Below are 24289 nucleotides of genomic sequence, written 5' to 3'. Positions count from 1 at the left end.
GGTACTGGCACAAAAACAGACACATAGACCAGTGGAACAGAGTGGAGAGTCCAGATAGGAACCCACAACTCTATGGTCAGATAATCTTCAACAAAGCAGGAAAAAATATCCAGTAGAAAAAAGACAGTCTCCTCAATAAATGGTGCTGGGAAAATTGGACAGCTATGTGTAGATGAATGAAACTCGACCATTCTCTTACACCAACACAAAGATAAACTCAAAATAGATGGAAGGCCTCAACGTGGGGCAGGAATATTTCAAAATTTTAGAGGAGAGCATAGGCAGTAATCTCTTCAACATCGGCCACAGCAACTTCTTTCAAGACACGTCTCCAAAGGCAAAGGAGACAAAAGTGAAAAGGAACTTTTGGGACTTCACCAAGATCAAAAGCTTCTGCACAGCAAAGGAAACAGTCAACAAAATAAAGAGGCAACCCAAGGGAGAATGGGGGAAGATATTTGCAAATGACACTACAGAGAAAAGGCTGATATCCAAGATCTATAAAGAACTCCTCAACTTCCAAAAAACATATAATCATGCCATAGTGGTAAGAGTGGGCATCTTTATCTTGTTCTTGCTGGTAGTGGAAAAGTTTTCAGCATTTAACCTTTGAGTATAATGTCAGCTGTGGGCTTTTCATATAGGGCCTTTGTTTGGTTGAGGTATGTTCCCTCAATCCCCAGATGGTCTAGAGTCTTTATCATAAAATGCATATTGAACCTTATCAAGTGTTTTTTCTGCATCTGTTGCAAGATTCCTATGATTTTTATCTTTTTTGTTGTTGTTGTTGTTAAGGTGGTTCATCCCATTGGTGGGTGTGCAGATGTGGAGTCATCCTTGCATCCCAGGAATAAATCCCACTGGATCATGTTGTGTGATTCTCCTGATGGATTGTTGAATTCATGTTGCCGATAGTTTGTTGAGGAATTTTGCATTTCTATTCATGAGGGATATTGGCCTTTCCTTTTCCTGTAGCAGCCTTGTCTTGTTTTGGTAGTAGGGTAATGCTGCCTTTATAAAATGAGTTTGGACATATGCCCTTCTCTCCTTAAAAAAAAAAAAGTTTGATGAGGGTTGGGATTAATTCTTCTTTTACTGTCTGGTTGAACTCCTCGCTGAAACTGTCTGGTCTTGGGCATTTGTTTGTTGGGAGGATTTGATATCAAATCAATCTTTTTGCCAGTGATCGTCCGTTCAGGTTTTTTTTTTTTTTTTTAACCTTCATGGTTCATTCTAGGTCATTGTTAGGAACTTACTCATTTCTTCTAGTTGTCCAAGGTGTTGGCCTCTACTTGCTCATAGTAGTCTCTTGTGATCCTTTGTGTTTTTGTGATATTCATTGTAAAAGCTCATGTTTCTTTCTTTCTTTTAAGCTTTTCACAATTTTGAATTTAAATTCAGTTGGCCAAGGTATAGCTTTTGATGTAATGGTCAGTGATTCATTCATTGCATATAACACCCAGGGCTCATCACCACATGTCCCCTCCTTAATACCCATCACCCAACTACCCTGCCACCCAACCTACCTCTGCTCCAGTTTGTTTCCAATTATTAAGAGTCTCTCATGGTTTGTCTCCCTCTCTGATTTCTTCCCATTCAGTTTTCCCTCCCTTCCCCTGTGGTCCTCTGTACTATTCCTTACATTCTACATATGCACAAAACCATATGATTATTGTTGTTCTCTGCGTGACTTATTTCATTTAGCATAACCCCTCTAGTTCCATCCATGTTGATGCAAATGGTGGGCATTCATCCCTTCTGATGGCTGAGTAATATTCTATGGGATGTACGTACCACATCTTCTTTATCCATTCCTCTGTTGAAGGACATCTCAGCTCCTTCCAAAGTTTGGCTCTTGTGGACATTGCTGCTGAGAACATTGGGCAGCATATGCACCTTCTTTTCACTGCATCTGTATCTTTGGGGTAAATACTCGGGAGTGCAATTGCTGGGTCATAGGGCAGCTCCATTTTTAGCTTTTTGAGGAACCTCCATGCTGTTTTCCAGACTGATGGCACTAGTTGCATTCCCACCAACAGTGTAAGAGGGTTCCCCCCCTTTCTCCACATCCTTGTCAACACTTGTTGTTTCCTGTCTTGTTAATTTTAGCCATTCTAACTGCTGGAAGGTGGTATCTCATTAAGGTTTTGAATTCACTGATGACAAGTGATGTGGAGCATTTTTTTCATGGTCTCTTGGCCATTTGTGTGTCTTCTTTGGAGAAGTGTCTCTTCCTGTCTTCTGCCTATTTCTTGAGTGGATTCTTTATTTCTTGGGTGTTGAGTTTGAGAAGTTCTTTGTAGATCTTGGATACCAGACCTTTATCTGTAATGCCATTTGCAAATATCTTCTCCCATTCTGTGGGTCGCCTTTTCGTTTCATTAATTGATTGCTTTGCTGTGCAGGTTTTTTTTTACCTTGGTGGAGTCCCAATAGTTCGCTTTTGCTTTTGTTTCCCTGGCCTTTAGAGACATGTCTTGCAGGAAGTTGCAGTGCCCAAGGTCGAAGAGGCTGTTGCCTGTGTTCTCCTCTAGGAATCTGATGTGAGACGGGAATCAATTATCCTTCTTTCCTGATTGTATTTGAGCCCTCTCTCTTTCTTGGTGAGTCTAGCTAGAAGATTGTCAGTTTTGTGTATCTTTCCAAAAAGTCAGATCGTATTTTCACTGATCTTTTGTCTTTTTAGTTTCCATTGGATTTATTTCAATGTTCCATTTTGTTATTTCCTTAAATCTACTGATTTGTGGCTTTTTTTTTCACTTCTTTCCCATGTAAAATTAGGTTGATTATTGGAGAGCTTTCACGTGGGTTGATGAGGACCTGAATTTCTATGAACTTCCCCCTTAGAGCTACTTTTGCTGCATCCCATAACTTTTAATAGGTTCTCTTTTTCATTTGTCTCAAGGTACTTTAAAATTTTCTTTTTGATTTCTTCTTTGACCGTTGGTTGTTTGCTAGCATGTTGTTAAATATCCACATTTTTCTGACTGTCCCATATTCTTTTTGTGACTGATTGCTACTTTCAAATTATTGTGGTTGGACAAGTTTTGAACCAGAGCATGAAGAGAGCATTCAGTTTAAAGTTTAGTTTCTTGGGGTATTTTCTGAGGGCAGACCATGAGTTCCATGGGGACAGAGGAAGGTTTTGGGAGACTGGGAGGGGGTGGTGATCAACCCTTTTTAGAATTACTGACTCCTACCATGCAGGCTGTGTACCACCGTTCACACTGTAGTCCTGATGCACTTGTACTTCCTTAGAAACATTTTGTAGGAGGTACAGTGTGGCCTTCTCTAACAGAAAGATGCCATGTGGGTTCATGGTCAGCAACGAGGATGTATGGTAACTTGGAGTATCAGAACCCAACTTTCTGTAGGAAGTGACAGAAACGGGGCACGGTGAGTCTCATGACAATAGCTGAGGTCACAAGTGGCCCACTGGGTGTTGGTGGTGCGTTGGGATGGGGGGGGGGGCTGTGGATCTGTCCCCAGAACCTGTGGAACTCAGGGAAACCCTTCTGCCTGTTGAGTTGTGTGGAGACAGGCAGACAGTCATCTGTTGCCAGGCACAAGCATCACACTGGACCGCCACCAGAGGGGCAGTGTGTGGTGGGAGCCACTGCTGGGTTTCCACGAAAGCTGATGTGGATCTGGTGATGTGGTTCCTAGCAGCAGCGTGGGGAGAGGAGAGTGGTGGTGGTGCACACTTCCTAGGGTTGTGTTCAGGCCTTGTCTGGAGCCCACTGAAGTGAAGCGTGCCTGGCACAGAAGGTGCCCAGTCACTGTAGCTGTGGGCACTGTGCCCATGGCACTTTCATGCCAGGGACTCCCACGCTGCCGCCTCCAACTTTTCATCATCTTCATGGATGGGCCTTTTGCCCCGTGGCCCCCCGGGGTATTGTCCTCCCTCTTCTGGCCCTCATCCTCTGCCTTGTGCAACCTGATGCCAGGGTAGCCTTCTCGAGGGGCAGCACTGTCAGTCCCCTGATGGAACACTTCCATGGATCCCCTGTGAGGGGAGGCTGATATGCTGCCCTGGAAGGGAGCCGCAGGTCCCCAGTTAGGAGAGCCACGTCTTCCTTTTCAGCCTGGCCTGCCCTCCCCTCAGTCCTCCTCAGGGAAGCCGTCCCCACTTCCTGAGATGACAGCTTTGACCTTAAAAAAAATATTGTTTTCTCTTTCTCCATGCCTTAGTTCACCCATGGCATGGCTTTCAAACCTCTCTGTGGGTTTTCAGTGGTCCTGCAGGGCTGTCTGCTCAGAGAGGGGATGACCTCAGAGGGGCAGCCTTCCTTGCCACCTCCCTCAGCATGTCCCTGAGCCTGGGGCCAGCTGCCCCACTGAGTGCTGAGGGACCTGAGCCAGCCCATCCTGAGCCCAGCCGGTGTCAGCTGTGTAGACCGATGTGTGCCGGGAGCGGTGGGCAGCCGGCATGGGCCGAGTGCAGGCAGTTTCTCTTTCTTATTCCTTCCCCCTTCCCTCCTAGAAGAAGCTCAGAGCAGCCTCCATGCCCCCACATCTCGAGATCCCTTGACCTGTGCCTCCTGCATTCAGCTGGAGTTTCTATGGTTTCCCATTGCTTCTGTCTCTTGTACCTGGACCCATGGCAGCTCCTGGATCAGAGGAGGGATCGTACCCTTGTCTGCACTTGACCTTCTTCCTAGCCCACACTGAACCCACCCACCTTTGTGTCTTCCACACATGTGCTTGGAAGCAAGCTCGTCCACGGGAAATCTAGTAGCCAAAAGGATCCAAGTAATAACCACTGAACTAGCAATCCAGGGTAGAGAACAAACCTTCTCTGAAACCTGTCCCACACTCTTTGAGCATCTCATACTAAAACAGAAACAATAATAGCTTTCTGGATTACGCTGTGGTTTCTATCTCTACTAACACTCTCTTGAATGCACAGATGCTGATCCTGAACGGAAAGGGACCTCCTGCGGGCTAGGATTCACAGGGAAAATAGAAAAATTCAGTGAAATTTGAAGTCGAGGCATAGAGTGAATAAATATTGTGGAAGAAATACTCCCAAGCAGAGCATATGAACGTTGTGTGCCAAAGCTTTTTCAAATAAATTTTTCAATTTTCAAAGAAAAATTTTTTGTTTATTCTAATTGCAGTCTAGTTAACATGCAGTGTTATTAGTTTTAGCGCGAGTCAGTAATTCTCTGTATCATTCAGTGCTCATCAAGGAAACTGTGCTCTCAGTCCCCTTCATCTGTTTCATCCCTCCAGCCACCTCCCCTTTGGTAACCATCAGCTTGTACTCTATTGTTAAGAATCTGTATTATGGTTTGTCTCTTTTTTTCTCCTTTATTTATGTATGTTTGCTTCTTCAGTTCCACACAAGAATGACATCATATGGTATTGTCTTTCTCTGACTGACTGATTTCACTTAGGATAATCCTCTCTAGATCCATCCGTGTGGCTGCAAATGACAAGATTTCATTCTTTTTATGGCTGAATAATATTCCACTGTGTGTGTGTGTGTGTGTGCGTGCGTGTGTGTGTGCATGCACGTGCACACCTCTCTCATCTCATTTATCACTTTATCAACAGACACTTGGGTTGCTCCTATATTGTGATCTTGTAAATAATGCTGCAAGAAACACAGGGGTGCATGTACCCTTTTGAGGTATTGTTTTCGTATGCTTTGGGTAAACACCCAGTAGTGTGGTTGCTGGATCCTGGGGTAGCTCTATTTGTAACGTCTGGAGAACCTTCCATACTGTTTTCCAGAGTGGCCGCAGCAGGTTGCCTTTCCAGCAACAGTGCACGAGGCTCCCCCTTCTCCACACCCTCCCAGCACCTGTTGTTCCTTGTGCTGTTGATGGGAGCCATTCTGACTGTATGTGCTAATATCTCATTATACTTCTGATTTGCATTTTTCTGAGTTTGGGTGATGGTGAATATCTTTTCATGGGACCACTCGCCATCTGTATTTCTTCTCTGGAGAAATATCTGTTCATGTCTTCTGAGTATTTTTTAACTTGATTATTTGTTTTTTGGGTGTTGAGTTGTATCCATCCATTTATTTCGGTCACTATCCCTTTACTGCATGGGATATTTGTAGGCATCTTCTCCTTTTCAGTGGTTGTCTTATTTTTATTATTTCTCCAAATAGAACTTTTTTAAAAAAGATTTTATTTATTTATTTATTTGTCAGAGAGAGAGAGAGAGTGAGAGAGCGAGCACAGGCAGCAGAGGCAGAGGGAGAAGCAGGATCCCTGCTGAGCAAGGAGCCCGATGTGGGACTCGATCCCAGGATGCTGGCATCATGACCTGAGCAGAAGGCAGCTGCTCAACCAACTGAGCCACCCAGGCGTCCCTCAAATGGAACTTTTTGTGGAATGTGGAAACTTTCTATTTTGATGTAGTCCCAGTAGTTTATTTTTGCTTTTATTTCCTTTGCCTCAGGAGACAGTCTAGAAAAATGTTGCTTTGGTCCATGTCAAGAAGGTACTGTCTGTGACCTCTTGTAGGATTTTTATGGTTTCAAGTCTTCCATTGAGGTCTTAAAACTGTTTTGCATTTATGTGTCTGTATGGTGTAAGGAAGCAGAGTAATTGCATTCTCCTGTGCATAGATGTCCAGTTTTCCCAGCACCCTTTGTTGTAGAGACTGTCCTTTTCCTTTTCAATATTCTTGCCTGCTTTGTGAAAGATTAATTGGCCACTCTATTGTGGGTTTATATCTTATCTTCTATCCTGTTCTCTTGGTCACTGTGTGTATTTTTGTGCTAGGACCATACTGGCACAAAAAGAGATGACTACCTCTCTCTCTCTTTTTTAAAATAGAGAACTTCTTAAATTATTATTATTTTTTAAAGATTTTATTTATTTCTTTGACAGAGAAATCACAAGTAGGCAGAGAGGCAGGCAGGGAGAGTGGGGGAAGCAGGCTCCCTGCTGAGCAGAGAGCCTGATGTGGGGCTCAATCCCAGAACCCTGAGATCATGACTTGAGCTGAAGACAGAGGCTTAACCCACTGAGCTACCCAGGTACCCCAGGATGACTACATCTTTGCAGTATAATTTCAAATCTGGAATTGTAACTCCTCCAGCTTTGTTTCTCTTCTCAACATTGTGTTGGCTGTTCAGTATCTTTGGTGGTTCCATACAAATTTTTAGGAGTGTTTGCTTGAGTTCATTTTGTTTAACTTAAAATCAATGAGCCAACTTATAGTACATCATTAGTTTCAGACATAGTATTCAATAATAGATCAGGTATAACACCCAGTGCTCATTACATCGTGTGCCTTCCTTAATGCCCACCACCCAGTTACCCCATCCCCTATCCACCTCTCCTCCAGGAATCCTCAGTTAGTTTCTGTAATGAAGAGTCTCTCGTGTTTTTTTCTCCCTCTCTGATGACTTTCCATTCAGTTTCCCCTCCCTTCCCCTGTGATCCTCTGTGGTGTTTCTTCCATTTCACATATGAGTGAACCCATGTGTCAACTGTCTCTCTCTGATAGACTTATTTCACTCAGCATAATACCCTCCAGTTCCATTCAGGTGGATGTGATGGTTAGTCTTCATCCTCTCTGATGGCTGAATAATATTCCATTGTAAATATGAACCACATCTTCTTTATGTATTCTTCTGTCCATGGACATCTGCACCATAGTTTGGCTAGAGTGGATATTGCTGCAATGAACATTGGAGGTGGGGGGGGGGGAGATGCCACTACTTTTCACTCAATCTCTACCTTTGGAGTAAATACCTAGTAGTGCAATTCCTGGGTCATAGTGTAGCTCTATTTTTAAGTTCTTGGAGAAACTGGATAACATTTGGCAGAGTGGCTGTACGAGCCTGCATTCCCACCAGCAGTGAAAGAGTGTTCCCTTTGACCATCCTCACCAATATTTGTTGTTCCCTGCCTTGATAATTTTAGCCATGCCAGCTTTTGTAAGGCGGTATTTCATTGTGGTTTTATTTGTATTTCCCTGATGCCCAGTGGTGTGGAGCAGTTTTTCATGTGTCTTTTGGTTGCTTGTATGTCCTTTTGGTCGAAAGGTGTATTCATGTTTTCACCTATGTCTTAGGGTAGGATAGGGGTAGTCCCAAGAGCATGGAAGGTGTGATCTGCTTAGGTATGGAGACCTCTAGGACATCTGAATTGAGGGCTAGAGTTAAGGAGAGTATCAGGCTCAGGCTTTGCATTCAGTCTGGTATGAAAGTATAAATAAGCAGGGATTGGTTCAAGATTTTGTTCAGATTTCTCCTGCTCTAAATCCCTTCTGGAGTTCCAAAAGTCATGATTTTTTACTTTGTTGTAGGATGAGCCCTCTGCCTCACTCAGGTGTCCCCATTCCCTGGGGATGTGGAGCCAGGTCTCGGGGTGTGGTCCTTTAAAAAGCCAACCTAGGGTTAGGGTTAGGGTCTAAGATCATGGCAGGTTTAATCTGCCAGCTGTGTGCAAAACTCCCAGAGGTCTGGGTTGAGGGTCAGGGTGAGTGTCAGGCTCCAGGACTGTGTCCAGTGGGCCACTGAATGTGGGGGTGGCCTCACTGGGCATGCAAATTTCTCCTGCTCTGTACCATTTCTGGAGTTCCAAATGGCATGGTTTCCTTCTGGGTGGCAGGCAGAGTCTTCCAGAATTTCTCAGGTGTTCCCAGTCCCTCAGACTTTGGCACCAGGCCTCTGGGGACAGACCCCTCTGAGCCCAACCTAGGGTCAGGGTTGGAGTCAGGTTTAGGGTCAGAGTTTAGGGTCACGGGTTAGGGTTGGGGGTAGAGGTAGGGATAGGTTTAGGGGTTTGCCAGGGCTAATTTATTTGCCTTTTAATACAAGTTGTCCATACTTAAACAAGACATTTTCTTAGAGTATTTTACAGTGAGTAAAAGTTAGCATGTAACCCAAATTGTTACAGAGAAGAACCAAATGTCCCAAAGCAACACTTAAAGACATTCTTGACATTTATGTTTTATGGTCAAAATAATTAAAAATCTAGTTGCTTTGTCACTCTTCTCCCAGATGGATTCTCTTGCTCTGTCTTTCTGGTCTTGACCGAAAAGCATCTTCTCAGTGGGCTTCCTTAACGGGCCTCTCTGAATAGAATGGTTCTCTTAGCCCTCAGTCTGCATTCTTTCCTATCATTGATACAGTGATTCCATCCCATGCTCTTTGCAAGCTCCCAGGTGGGGCTAGAGCTATACATTTGAACTAAGTAGATACTCCATAAATATTTATTAATTGAATAAGTATGACTTTCTGGTTAATCAAAAATATCCATGATTTATCAGTGAATTTTTTTTTTTTACCATTTCAGAATATATTTGGAGAAATCTACTGCTCCATGAATATAAATCTATCAAGGCTGTGGCTTTATTATGTCCTGTGTCATGCTTCCCTGAGCTGGCCGGAGCGCTCTGGACCCATGTATGAAGCTCAGCTTCAAACCTTAGGGGTGAGTTCTATGAAGGGGCTGGGGGCCCTTTGGGGGACTGCTTCTGCTGGACACCACCATGTCATCCGGGGCCAGATGTGACATGAGCCCCACCTCTTTCCCTAGCTCTTCCCATCTTCCTCTGCCCTCTGTCAGCATGTGGGTTTCCCACCAACCATGTCTTTGCAGACAAACTCTGAGATGGCCTATGGCTTAGGACTGACTCCATTGACATCACAACCAGTATCAGAGGTTTCTGTGGCACTGACATGACCTTTGTTCCCAGAATATGGCCCATGAAGAGTCCCACGAGAGTCCAGGAGTTTAGGAAAGATAAATGGGTGACTGCAGCTCTAGCTAAAGTCACTCTGGGGGATCCTGCTGGAGGCCATCCCTCATCTCAGCTTGTCTCTTTCACTGATTTCCAACACAACTTAGGAAAGACAGTTTCTCAGAGCATTAGGCTCATCATTTCTAAAATTAGGAAACGTTTTTAGATTAATTGATTCATTCAAGACTATGGAATGAACTCCTAGGAAATTCTGGGCAGTCTCCAAGATGGATTCTATCTCAGGAGTTCTGACCCCCATCCTCCCTATTCCTATGGAGTTCCCTCATTGGACACAATGGCCATTCCATGGAAATTCTCCTGCAACAATGGACTAGCAAGTGTCTTCAGGATGTGCCCCAGGCCATCTGATGTGGCTGAGGGGCCATGAGCAATTCTGAACCCAAACCAAAGTTTTGGCTGGGCTGCCTTACTTGCACACAAATAGCAGTGCCTGGCTCAGGTCTTCACTGCAACCACCGAGCTGGCTTAGTGAGGACCTTGCCCAGGACACTAGCCCCGTGACACCGTGAAGGCACTTGGAGTCCACAGTGAAGTCATGCCATGCGACGGGTCATTCTACATCAGGGTAGATAATACAAAGTATCATTGCACAGCAAACATGGCCCAAAAACCATTTAAATGACAGAAGAGTAAGTAGTTAAATGGACTCTATACGATGGCAGTGATGGGAAAAGTGAGTGATGGGGTCAGAAAGGGGAATGGGAGTTCCAAGAAGCAGGTTGAAGTCGTAGGGGGTAGAGGGTGTCTCATGGAGGAAGAGACCAGGAGGCTTGTCATGGGTTCCAGCAGTGCAGCATCAGGGTGTGCTCTCTGCCTGACCCACGACCCCCAGGGGCACTTGGGGACATTCTAGCTCCAGAGGATTTACAGACTGCAAACGGGCCCGAGCAGAGCCTCCATGGTCTGTCTTCTCGGTTCCTGGGTATGACTCCTTCCCTCCTTCTGGAAGCTGTTGATTCACCTTTTGTTTCCTCTGAGTTACACTATTTTGTGTGGATCCAGGGCTGTTAGTTGACACAAATTCTTCCTGAAAAGAAGTGGAATAGAAGTCACCCTTGTTTCCTAAGTATACCTGAATAGAGTTGATAGTAATAGCCTTTTCCCAGGCCCCTGGGCCTTCCTCTGCTCACCAACTCCGAGATTTTGAAAACATCTATTTTAACAAGTTGAAAGAATGACTTTGGTTTTTCATAATCTGTAAAATGATCTGCAAATATTGAATGAACAAGGTTTGACAGGATGAAGGAAGAATTGGCTTTATAGTGGGGTTTGCGCCAGTGTTTACTCACTGTTGTCCCCATGTGGCCACTCTCCAAATAGCACGTGGCCCAATGTGTTCCAACTTAGCAGATTCAAGTGAGAGTAAGACAGAAGCTTGGTCCCTGAATTCCACAGCTCCTAAAAACCATCCTCTACTTTATGAGCGATATTCTAAATCGAGTATATCTTAACTAGATATTAGGGTTAGGGTCAGGGTCAAGTTGCATACATCAACTGTGAACAGCTTTTTGTACGTCCATCTTACCTGCCTAAAGTGTTTTTAAATAAAATGGGAGAGGATACAGTCACGAAAGCATTGAGCACATTACCTATCCTGGGAAATAGGCAACTAAACATAATTATTGTTTTATCTTAGCTGAGGACCAGGAGCTGGTCCTACAGGTACTTGGCGGGTAGCAGCTGTGGCCGGCTGCCCATCTCTCCCTGGACACCCACACCCAGCTCTGCACATCCTCTGCTCTGCTCCAGGGCAGCAAACAGATGGACCAGTGCAGGTGGGACTCCCTCCCAAAAGGCCTGGCTTGCTTCTGACAGAGAAGTGGGCCAGCTCCCATGCACCTGATGTGTTCTTTTGGTTCCTTGCTATCTGCCTCCCTTTCTGTTATCCTGGTCCTGACACTTTAGCTCCTGTGAGAACTTGGGTTTGCAGATTTATGTTGACATTTCAAAGCATAGATCTGTGTTGCCTTTGTTCCCTATGGGAAAAGGTGGGAAAAGTCATCATACTCTGAAAGTAACAAAAAGAAATATCCAGTGTGCTCTGCCCCCAGCACCTCAGGCTTGAAAGTAATGGCAAACTACGTACTTCATGTTCTAAACCATCAGCTTTAGGGACTCATAGATACGTGTGAAATGAAATTGTACTGAAAGAAATCTCGTTACTGAACTTCTGCCTTTTGGAAGAGAGTTTAGGGACACTGCCCCTTGCCTGCCCTGTCATTTCTCTGAGCTGACACTGGTCACCCTTACACATGTAGCCACACATGTGTGACACCCTCCTGGAGCACCCCTGGTCCCCCTGCCTCCCGGTCTGGCCAACTCTACATATCCCCAGTCCTCCTGAGTGTCCTCTGTCATGGCACTTGCCACACAAGGCTTTCATTTGTTGCCTCTCAATCCTCCTTTCTGCTTGGAGTAGATCTCTCTCACAGACGCCTGGCTGGATGACAGGTGTATGAATGGTTTGGGGATCTTTTGTCCTGGACAAGCAGGCATCCTTCAAAACTCTGATGGGCGGAGGAGTCTCTGTCCCTCCGTGTGCTCCTAGCCTCCCTGGAACCTAGTACCCAGGACAAGCGGTTTGGGAGTCCTCCCTGATGAAGTTTGTTCTATGAAGGGGGCTTCCTTCTGAGATCATTATGGAAGCACTGTGTGGACGTTCCTGTGGGACAGAGGGCATACTACTGTACTGTATTCTCCTTGCACACTGCGGCTAACAAAGAGGAAACACACGCTCACACTCACAAGTTCATACTTACACCTCCACCTCTGAGCTTCACTACCCTGTAAACGACAGTGAATCCCCGTTGGGCTGCAGACACGTGGACGTGCCATTCAAGGTGTCAGTAGAGGAGGATGGAGATGGAGTTCTGGCTTTGGAAGTCCTTGCCTCTGGGGGTGAGGAAATTAGATTTGATCCAGAAGGCACTATGTTCTACTCAAAGAAGTGACAAGATCCTAGGATCTTTGAGACCAGGGATCGGCACACTTTTCTGTAAAGATTTTCTGTTAGGTGTTGCAGTCCATGTGGTCTCTCTGACCAGGACTGCACTCTTGCACTGTGGCTTGAATGCAGCCACAGACCGTGCATAACTAAAGTCCCAGCCACACGTGATTGACAGAAGACAAGGGGCAGTCCCATTTGGCCCATGCGTGCTAGTTTCCCACACCCCAAATGTGCAACATGATGGATGATGGGGGAGAGGGCTCTTCTTTTCCAGTGGCAGAGTGGGAGCACACTGGGATCTATCCAGCCTGACCCTGGCCCCTTCACCTGAGAGGGGGAAAAAAAAAAAAAAAAGATGATTGGCCAATAACTAAGGCCTCAGGAATTCCCCTGCCTTTCTCTGCAGGCCTTGAGCTTCCCACAACAGGTTGTCTATGGTTGAATTCCATGTAGGTATTGTTTGGCTGACTATGTCCCCATTGCCTGGTGGGTGTATCTTGTTCAGGCCAAGACCATGAGCACAGGTAGGGTTCTCATGAGTAAGCAGAGGATCTAGCAAGTGTGGGCTTTAGGATGAGTCCAATTCAGCCATCAGCAATGTTATGGAGCACCTGGCTTCATGGGCCCTCTGTGGCACTGGCACAGTCCTGGCCAAGCCTCTTCTGCAGTCATGATGGAAAAGCCCCTGGCCTGGGTGGTCCACCCCATGCTTGGCTCTGCAGGCTGGGACCCAAGGTTCCTGCCACCTCATTGGCTGGGGCCAGGTCACATGCCCATGGATGAGCTAATCCCTGGAGCTAGGGAGTGAAGCCATGGAGACTGACTGGTTGTTAGGACCTCTGTAGTAATGACTTTTCTAATTCCGTGGTAGCAAGATCTGGGATGCATCTGTTAACAAAATAAATATTAATTTCTGATAGTAAGTGGGTCCAAGGTGCTTGCTTAGCACCTAGCACCTCAGTCTTAGCACCTCGGTACTACTGTACTGCTCTGCAGAGACAATGGCTGAGAATGAGCAAGGCAGATGGAAACTGGTCTGGAGTACACAAGGGAAAGGGGTGTGTGTGTAGGGAATTGGGGATAATAGCTCTGGCCAGCTGTAGCTCCAACTTACCTAGCTTCAAGAAGGTGCGGGGAATCCCTGGTATTACACTGTCCATCATTTTGCAGATAAAGAATATGCCTTTTGCATGGAGTATGGCGAGACTCATTTCAAGTGTACTCTAGTTGATATGGGAGTTTAGGAGAGCAGCACCCTCCATCTGCTAGGATAGGCATGAGAGGCTGAGTGCCCTCAAGAAGGTGTCTGCTTTTGCAGGGCTCACGGTGAGCCTGCACACAGGACTGACGAGGACAGTCACGGTTTTCTTCTGAGGGTGGAACATTGGGAGAATGCGGTGCCCTGTGCAATCCCGGGAAGAGGACAGCCGCGGAGGCCGCTGTACAGCTACTTTGTGGGAGTGGGGGCGATCTGCAGCAACCGCTTCAAGAGATGGCTGTCCTTTATTGTTCTGGGTGTGGTTTCTGTGACTGTGTCCTAGTGGCTGGGATTTCCAAGGAGGGGGATTTTTGGCTTCACTGTAAAAGTTGGTCCACCAGGAGTGGGCAAGCCGTGTTCTGCTGCTGACAAGTGTGTCTCTAGCACTTGGAGTGTGTATTACAAGCCTAGAGATCAATGGTGAGGTGGTTCCAGTGGTCAGCAGGCTATTGCTATTGATAACTTTTATGGGTGAATTCCATAGGATGAGAGGTTAGATCTTATGGTTAGGGATCCCCATTATGTACCCATAAAGGGTGCTTTTTCTGAGTTTCATATTAGATACTTTTTTGTTACTTCTAATAGCCCTCCTTGTACTTGGTATTCCAATGAGCAGTGCATTACAATGTTGCTTGCATTTTAACCCTGTGTTGATGAGGATTTGAGAAAAGAAAATGTTGTCAGTGCTTCCACAAGCTGTACACTGCAACAGCCAATAGTAAAATTTTATTTTTGATACAAAGTAAGAAGTATCCTGCTGAGATTCTTAGTTTAAGCCAGGGGAGGGGGCCCTCTTTTGGTACTGCTAAAGAGTACCATATGCCTTACTAGGGAACACTATTCCAGATTCTATTGGAAACTTGGTCTTTCTTATTTTGGAAGGATCAGGAGTTGACCAGTTATTTGTCTCCTGTTTCATTTTCCATGAACAGTTCTGCAATATTTGGTTTCACACCTCTACCATTGTGAAGCCATCCCAACTTCGACAGCAGCTTCTCCTTCTCTGCCAAGGGTTTGTTTGGAGCCAAGACAAAAGTGAATTGTGGGTAACTGGGAGACCCTAGGATCAGAATGCTGTCGACAGGGAGTTACTGAGATCTTAAATTCTAAACTAGCTCCTGACACCCAGAAACTTCAGATAGAAATTTTGTGTCCATGATGACAACTGAAGAAAATGTGTCATCCCGGGGCGCCTGGGTGGCTCAGTGGGTTAAGCCGCTGCCTTCGGCTCAGGTCATGATCTCAGAGTCCTGGGATCGAGTCCCACATCGGGCTCTCTGCTCAGCAGGGTGCCTGCTTCCTCCTCTCTGCCTACTTGTGATCTCTCTCTGTCAAATAAATAAATAAAATCTTAAAAAAAAAAAAATGTGTCATCCCTAAACCTAACCTTAACTCCTAACTTGAATGCTCCTGACCTTAAAACCCAAACTGGAACCCTGAATCCCAAGCCTGAAATTAAACCTGAAGCTTGGACTCTGAACCTGAGCCCTGGATCCATGCCCTGAACCACGAAGCCAAACCCTAAACCAGAACTCTGAGTTATGAACCCTGAACCCAAACCCCAAATTTGACCTTGAACTTTATCCCAGAAGCCTGAGTCTTAAACCCTAAATCATAAGCCTAAAGCCCTTAACTCTAACTGTTCCCTTGCCCCTCACTGTAAATCCTCACCCTGACCCTAAACCCAAAGTCTGATCCAGAACTTTGATTGAAACCTGAACCTGAACCCAAATTCAAAACCTTTACCACTCTTTGCATATGCATTCGCCACTGATGGGTATCTGCAGTTTCTACCTTTTGATTCTTGTGAACACTGTTTGTGTTAGGGGCTAGGGCCAAACTTGAGAGCAAGCTGAGGTCAGAGTGTGTGTCCACATCAGGGCCAGGGTCATATTTGATGCCACATTTTGGGTCAGGGACTGTTGTCATTCCGTATTGTTTCAAATTCATTGTTCCTTACCTAATTTTGGAGAAGTCGGGGAATATTGGACTCCATGCTGCTTGAATTTCCAGAATGAAATGGCATCAGCTGGACCATGGGGAAGGAGCAGGTGCTTCCACTGAAGGATGAGCTCCCCTCGTCCTGCACATGCCTCCCCTGCCTGCAGAGGGCGCATGACACCCCAGCTCCCGTCCTGAGCGGGGCCTGTGCAGCTGCAGCTGGGACAGGAGCCCGGCCTCCTCAGGACCTGCTCTGGAGACTTCTGGAGGATGTGGGGCTCCCACGCTACCAGGACAAGCTGGGGAAAATGTGGGTCCACACCCACACTGACAGGACCGGCTGTGAAGGATGTGGGGCCGCATGCACACTGACGGGAGTTTAGCCCCTTCAGGACTGGCCTCTGGAGGAGAAGGTGAAGACTGGTGAGGGGAGCGTGTTCTCAGGACCCCATGGAGGAAGGGTGCGCTGTGTAGACACTGGGGCTTCCGTGGTTCTGCGTGTGGTGACGTGGCCTCCCGTGGTGCTGTGTGCGGCGTCTCCCCTTTCTGGACTTGGATGCGTGCTTTGGGTCCCAGGTCTGTGTTTGTGCGGACACAGATTTGGTTCCTGGGGCTCCTCAGTCTGCAGTCAGGGAGCGGCTGCGGGGCTTGGTGCTCATGCTCTCCACGCCTCGGCCCTGCAGGGTCCTTCCGCGTCCACACCCATTTCAGGGTTGTTCCGGTGCCTGGAAGTTCGGGATCAACAATGAAGACTCTAGACAGCTTTGGGGAGAGTAGGTATTTTCCCAGTGTTGGTTCTTCCCTGAGCACAGAGTGTTTTCCCGTCTCCCTGGGTCTCCCTCCATGTCTGTCATCAGTGTGTCACAGCTGTCAGTGGACAGATCAGTCCCCTTCTTGGTTCAGGGGACTCCTAGCTATCTTGTTCCTTTGGATGCAATTGTAAATGAGATTGTTCTCCATAGCCTCGCTCTGGTGGTTCCCTCCGAGCACATAGGAATGCAATTGATTTGTGTGTATTGATTTTGTTCCTTGCAAGTTTCTTGAGTTTATTAGTTCTGTTCACCTTAAACTCAAACGCCCAGTTATTTGACCAGTAAAATGGGTTTATTGGGGAAGAGCAGAGAATGGCAATCTGGGCTGAGCAAGCTACGGTCCCATCACAGGCAAGTGCAAGAAACAAAGGAGGGGACCACTATTTCGTGGAGGAGGAGGAAGAAGTTGGGAGGGTTGCTTGGAAGGAAAGTCCCCTGGAGAAAGGCAGGGGTTCAAGGTGATGGAGGATTCTCACAGGTTGAGCTGTAGGGATGGTGATTTCTTGTAGGAGATGGACCCTCCCGCTTCCCCTGCAGGGCCTGGAATGGATTAGTCTCTCCCGTGGAGGATTGTAATGTGGGGTCTGCAATGGGCACTGAGTGACTGGGGCCCCCTGCCAGCCTCCCCATCTGGGGTCCCAAGTCCACTTTAGTGAGGCTTCCCTTCCTGCATTTGCACAGCTCTAACCAGCTTGTGGTGGAGCGTTGTGGAGAACTGGAATTCCAAATCCCACTGCTTCTACTTCCCCGGAGGGATGGGGGCGCCTGATTTAATCCTCCCACCAGTCTCCTGCTAACATGTGGCCTCCTCCAAGGGTGAGTGGCCTCTCCATGGTGGGTGAACCGGATCTGGGAGGGCTTGGCCTCTACCCCAAAGTCAGACGTCCTCTCTGATTCTGTGACCTTGTGCTAACAGGGATGTTTGAAAGAGTCATTTACTCTGCGGTGATTTCAAATCTGCTGTAACTTCTCACAGCTGCACGAATACGCCGTATCTCCACACTCAGACCCCCCAGCTGTCATTTCTTTACCACATTTTCCATGTCACATGGGCTACTTCAGTGCATTTTACCCCAAACAGGGATGCTGTCCCACGGAACCACCGGGTAACCCCAAGTGAGGAAATCATGATGGTTCCCACATTTGAGGCCAGACCACAGGCCCACATCAGCTGTCACCACCGGCCAGTCAGTCTGAGATGTCTTCTCCATTCATCCATTCATCCTGGAACTTCTGCCAGGACTTTCCCTTATTTGGGTAACCTTGATAGACTTAAGGAGCATAGACAGCTCCAGTCTGAGTGGAATTCTATATGGCTTATGTCACTGGGGCAGTTTTCAGTGTCCGTCCACATTGTGACATGTATCAGTCCTTCATTCACTTTTTCACAGTGACTGAACCTAAGAACATTGACCCCTAAAACACTTCAGGTACACAGTACTCTGGCCTTAGCTGAGTTTCCATGGTTGTACATCATCCTCCAGAACTTTTTCATTCTCCCCAAGGGAGCCAGTACACATGAAACACCAACTCCCCATTGTCCTTTCCCTGCGGCTCCCTGCAGCCACATCCAACTTTGTGTCCCAGACGCGTCACCCAAGTGGAATCATACAGTATCTGTCCTTCCACGACTGGCTGATTTCACTCAGCATAATGACTTCCGGGTTCAATCTGTGTCAGAACTCCCTTCATTTTTAAGGCTGAATCGTGTTCCATGTGCATAAACCACATTTTGTGTATCCGTTCATCTGTCAGTAGACAATTGGGTTCTTTCCACCTTTTGGCTATTGTGAGAAATGCTGCTCTGAATAAGGGTCCTTCTACTTTCAATTTTGGGGGACATATAGGCTGCAGTGGAATTCTGTGTTTAGTATTTTAAGGAAGCACCATATTTTTCCCCCACAAATGAACCATTTTATTTCATTCCTTCATAGGGCAGAATGAGATGGCCATTTACGGATCTACCTCATTTTGTTTATTCTTTTCCCCGTGGATGGACATTTGCATAGTTTCTGGGTTTTGCCTCTTGTGAACACTGCTGCTAGGAATGTTTCTGTACATTTCTGTTTGTTTGTTTGAACCAGTTTTTTCAATTTGGGGGATATATATCTAGGAGCACAATTGTTGAACCATATGGTAATTCTGCTTTGATCTATTTGAGTAAATGCCGAATTATTTTACAAGAAGACTGCACCATTTTTCACAAGCAAGGTTTAAGGGTTTCAGTTTCTCAAGATCTTTTGTTATTTTTAGTTTTCTTGATCTTAGTGATTCTACTTGTGTAAAAGGACATGTAACTTGTTTAAAACTTCATTTCCATAAAGACTAATGATGTTTAACATCTATTCATGTGCTATTCACCATTTGTATGATTTCTCTGGAGAAGGATCTAGACAAGTCCTTTGTCCATTTTAAAAATGGGGTTGTCTTTTTGTTGAGGAGTTGTAAAAGCTCTTTACATATTCTGGGCAACAGCCTCTTATTAGATAAATAATGTACAGATATTTCCTTCCATTCTGTGGGCTGTCTTTTCACTTTCTGGATAGTTGTCTTCTGATGCACATGGATTTTTTAAATTTTACATTTCTTTTTAAATAGTGAGTGAGAGAGAGTGTGCGAGTGGACAGGGGCAGAGGGAGAAGGAAAGAGAATCTTAAGCAGGGCCCACACTCAGTGTGGAGCCTGACTTGGGGCTCGATCTCACAACCCTGAGATCATTATCTGAGCCAAAATTAAGAGTGAGATGGTTAACCAACTGAGACACCCAGGTGCCCAGGACAGATTTTTAAAAATCTTAAAAAAATTTTTTTTAATTTTTTTAAAAATAAAAAAAATTTAAAATTTTTTAATTTATTTTTGAGAAAGAGACAGTGAGAGAGAGTGAGAGAGGGGAGAAGGTCAGAGGAAGAAGCAGACTCCTGGAGGTGGGATCCCGATGTGGGACTTGGTCCTGGGACTCTGGGATCATGGCCTGAGCTAAAGGCAGTTGCTTAACCAACTGAGCCACCCAGGTGCCCCCAGATTTTTAATTTTGAGGATATTATATTATCTATTTTTTTTCCTTTCCCTTCTTATGCTGTGGTGTCAGATATGAAAGCATTGCTAAATCCAAGTTTATGGAGATTTATCCCCATTTGTTTCTTCTTGAGTTTATAACTTTACCTCTTACATGTAAGACTTTAATTTATTTTGAATTAATGTTGATATGTGCTGTGAGGTAAGGGTCCAGTTCCATTCCTTTGTACATGGATGGCCAATTGTTTAGCACGCTTTGTTGAAAAGACCATTCTGTCCCCCGAGTGTAATGCTGTCCACCCTGTCAAAATTCAGTGGACCATAGATCAAGGGGTTTATTTCTGGGCTGTCAGTTAAATCCCACTGATCTGTATGCATATTTTAAAATTTTATTTTATGTTATTTATTTAAACTTTTTAAAATTAAAATTCAATTAATTAACATATATTGTATTTGTTTTCAGGGTGTAAGCGTACCTTTATGATAAAACTTTGTCACAATGTTTTATTTATTTATTAATTAATTAAATTTATTTATTTACTGGTGCTTTGTATTAAGATTTGAACTTTGGAAGTATGACCTTTCACATTTGATTTCCTTTTTCAGGATGGTTTTGGGTTATCTTGTGGTCCCTTAAAATTCCATATGACTATTATGATTAGCTTGTGCATTTCTTCCCAAAGGGCTTTGTGATATTTCTTGGGAACACATTGAATTTCCACATTGCATTGAGTACTGTTGCCATCTTATCAATAGTATGTCTTTTCATCACCATGGGGTGTCCTCAGATTTATTTAGGTTTCCCTTTCTTTCAGCAATGTTTTGTAATTTTTGGTGTACAAAATGTACACCTTGATTACATCTATTCCTAAGTAGTTTGTCAATGTGGATGTTCCCCAAAATGGAAGTGTTTTCCTAAATTCCCTTTTGGATGATTCATTGCTAGTGTATACAAATAAGAGATATTTTTGTGTATAGAGATTTTGTCCTGTAACTTTGCAGAATCAGGGAACTGACTGTCATCATGTTTTGTTGATTCTGCAGGAAGTTCTCTGTAGAAGATGATGCCATCGCTGGGTCTCTGAATAGCCCTTATTCTACTGTTTCCTTTCACATGCGGTTTGCTTATGTCTTGCCTTCTTATTCTGGGTAGAACTTTCAGTACAATACTGAGCAAGGAGTGAAAGCTAGAATGAGGGACTTGTTTGTGATTTCAGAGTAGAGCTGTCAGTCCTCAAAACTGAGCATGATGTTTGATTAGGGTTAGGGTGGGGTTAGGATTAGGGTCTCCCTGTCCCCCACTGTACAGAGCCCATTCTCCTCCGGTAACCAGCAGAGTGATCTTTTCAGAACACAACCTTTGAGCCTCTCTGTGATCCACTCCCCAGCTGCCCATCCCCTCCAGCCTCACCTCTCCCGCCATATACCCCCCCCACCCCTGTGGGCCTACCAGGTGTGTGGTCATCCCACATGTGCCTCGGGCCTGACTCCAAGCCTTCACATTCTCTCTGCCAGGAGCATTCTTTTCTCCCCCTGCTTCATGTCTGGCTTGGTCCCCCGTTGGCTGAACCTGGACTTGCCCTTTGGTGACCTGACTCATGTCTGCTGGGTGTTTGTGACCTTGTTGCCTATTTAAATGTAGTGCCCCCTTTCCCTGTGTGAGTGATTTACTAAGCTGCCAGGTATGGGGCATGCACAGGGAAGTAGCCTTAGTGCCTGTGTGAAAAAATCAATCTCAGGGCGCCTGGGTGGCTCAGTCATTAAGCATCTGCCTTCAGCTCAGGTCGTGATCCTGGGGTCCTGGGATCAAACCCCACCATGTTGGGCTCCCTGCTCAGCGGGGCACATGCTTCTCCCTCTCCCATTTGCCCTGCTTGTGTTCCCTCTCTAGCTGTCTCTCTCTCTCTCTCTCTGACAAATCAATAAATAAAACCTTAAAAAAAATCAGTCTCAGAGGGGCTCACCACCCTTGGTGACAGTCCCCTCAGAGAGACAAGACTTCCAGCTTCTGGGGGGCCAGGGACCCGGAAGCTTACACTCTTGGATTCACGTCTGGGACCTAAACAAGCCCCCTCTGCTTCCAGCGGTCCTCTTTCATCTTCCCTGCCCACGGGCTGGACCTGATCTGGGGGAGTTCGAGGGTGACCGTTCCTAGGAATAGAGTGGTTGACTGATGGACCCTAGTAGCCTTCACGAGAAGACCCTATGGGGGTGGAGACAGCTCTGTGGGGGCCAGCGACAGCCCACCCAAGGCAAAGTGGGGAGGAGGCCAATGATGCTGATTCTAGCCAGTCTGCAGGCCACAGAGAGGAGGGCTGTGCCCCAAAGTGCTCCACTCCTGGCAGGTGGGGACAGGACCTGCAAGGGGTCGGCCAGGGGAGGGCATCTGCAGGGTTTGCCTGGGAGTTCTGCACAAGGGAGCATTCCTGGCTCCAGCATGCTGACTGTGGGGTTGGTTTCCCACCTCTGAAGCCTCAGACTCCCCTATGTATGATGGGGTGCTGATGGCCCCCATCTCTGGGAGCAGAAGGTAGGGAGGGCTCACGAGCACACTTGCTTAGGACAAGCTGGGAGAGTGACTGTTGCTTAAAGAAGGCCTGCCCCCTTGAAGAAGGTTCACACATCCATGGGCCCCAGCTTTGGGGTCCTGCTACCAGCCTCTGACACTGACCTTCTTCCCACCTTGTCCCTCATCCCTGTAGATAGGTGGTCTTCCTGGAGATATTCCTGCAGAGGGCACAGGAGCCCATCATGGTCAGACACAAGGTCACCTATGAGGTCATCACTGACCAGTGGGCTGCCGGGCCTGTGTGCCCCACCCCCCCGCCCTGGGAGGGCTGGAGGGTGGTGGTCCTCGAGGTCCCCAGCACCCCGCACTGGCAGGATGTGTCCATGCAGCTCATGGCAATGGTCAGCTGCTTTTGTGAGCAGCGCTTCCTCCATGAGTGGAAGACCTGGTGTGTGCAGATGTGGACACCAAGTTCTGGATCATGTGGGTATGGAGATCCTGTCCTCCCACTTTGCACCCTGCACCCCAGTTTCTACTGGGTGGCCCATGAAGATTTCAGCTACCAGTGCCGGCTATAGTCCTGGGCCCACACCCAGGGACCAGGGCGACATTTACTATGTGGGGGACTTTTCTGGGGGGTTAGTGGTGGAGGTTCACTGACTGACCTTGGCTTATCATCAGGTGATGGGGGCCAACCTGGCCAATGGGATCAAGGTTGTGTGGTGTGATGAGAGCCACTTAAACAGGTACCTGCTGGACCACAAGCCCACCAAGGTGCTATCGCCGGAGGACCTGTGTGACCTGTGGTGGTTGGGCTGCCCTCCCCCTACCCTTCATGAAGAAGCTGAGATTCATGGCCATGCTCAAGAATCACCAGGACATCCAGGACTCATGAGGGGCTGTCCCAGGAGGATCTTTGGGACCTGTGGCTCCTGGGCTATCCCCTGGAGGACCTGTGGGACCCATGGTGGCTGGGCTGCCCTGCCCCGCTTCATGAAGAAGCTGAGATTTGTGACAATGCCCAAGAATCACCAGGACATCTGGGACGCATGGGGGCTGTCCCATCTCCATCAGGGGGTGCTGTCCTGAGCAGAGCTGTCAGAGCAAGTTCCTACTTCTGTCCCCTCAAGGGAGACTGCAGAGCCCAGCACTGCCCACACAGGCATGTCCAGAGCCCCCAGCTGCACCCACACACAGTAGGCTTGCCTGGGGACACAAGGTCCTCTCTTTGTGGTCACTACATTCTGATAACTTCCGGGTCAATTGCAGTTGTGAACGGCTCCAGTTTTATGTCAGGCATTTTTCTGTGTCAATGCTGAGAAACCATCTCTAAAAAGAACAATTGAGGGAAAAGGTTTTCTTCCTGGTTCTAGACAGACATCGCCTGGTGGGGCTGGGTGGGGTCCTGCAGCAGCTGTGGAGCCATGAGGGCCTCTGGCCAGGTCTTCCCTCCCAGTTCCTGCATCTTGCCATGGCCATGGGGCTTCAGAGACAGGGATGTGCCGAGCCCCTTCTCAGACCTCTAGTGTCCTGACTGCCAGAGGCCTTGGCCATGACCAGTAGCTCAGCCTCCAGGAGCACAAAGTCCTCTGGGTTATGTATGGTTTCTGCCTTGGTTTTATTTTTTATTTTTTACTTTTTAAATTAATTTAATTTTTATAGTTTAAATTCATTAGTCAACATATAGTACATCAGTAGATTTTAATGTAGTGCTCAGTGATTCATTAGTTGCGTATAAAACCCAGTGCTCATCATAACATGTGCTCTCCTTAATACCTGTCACCCAGCTACCCCATCACCCCACGCCCTCCCTTCTGTAACCTTCAGTTTGGTTCCCAGAGTCCAGAGTCTCTCATGGTTTTTCTCCTTCTCTGATTTCTTCCCATTCAGTTTTCCCTCCCTTCCCCTGTGGTCCTCTGCTCTATACCTTATGTTCCACATATGAGTGAAACCATAGGATAATTGACTTTCTCTGCTTGACTTACTTCACTCAACATAATCTCCTCCAGTTCCATCCATGTCGATGCAAATGATGGGTATTCATCCTTTCTGATGGCTGAGTAATAATC

At 46.5% G+C, this 24289-nt stretch overlaps 1 pseudogene; it reads left to right on the top strand.

Annotated features, from left to right (window-relative positions):
* The first annotated feature begins 15979 nt into the window (after positions 1-15979).
* Positions 15980-23309, top strand: LOC132025980 (histo-blood group ABO system transferase 2-like; annotated as a pseudogene).
* Positions 23310-24289: the final 980 nt, after the last annotated feature.

The sequence above is a fragment of the Mustela nigripes genome, chromosome 10, assembly GCF_022355385.1.
Source record: "Mustela nigripes isolate SB6536 chromosome 10, MUSNIG.SB6536, whole genome shotgun sequence".
Classification (NCBI taxonomy): Eukaryota; Metazoa; Chordata; class Mammalia; order Carnivora; family Mustelidae; genus Mustela; species Mustela nigripes.
This window is presented reverse-complemented; position numbering and strand designations above follow the sequence as displayed.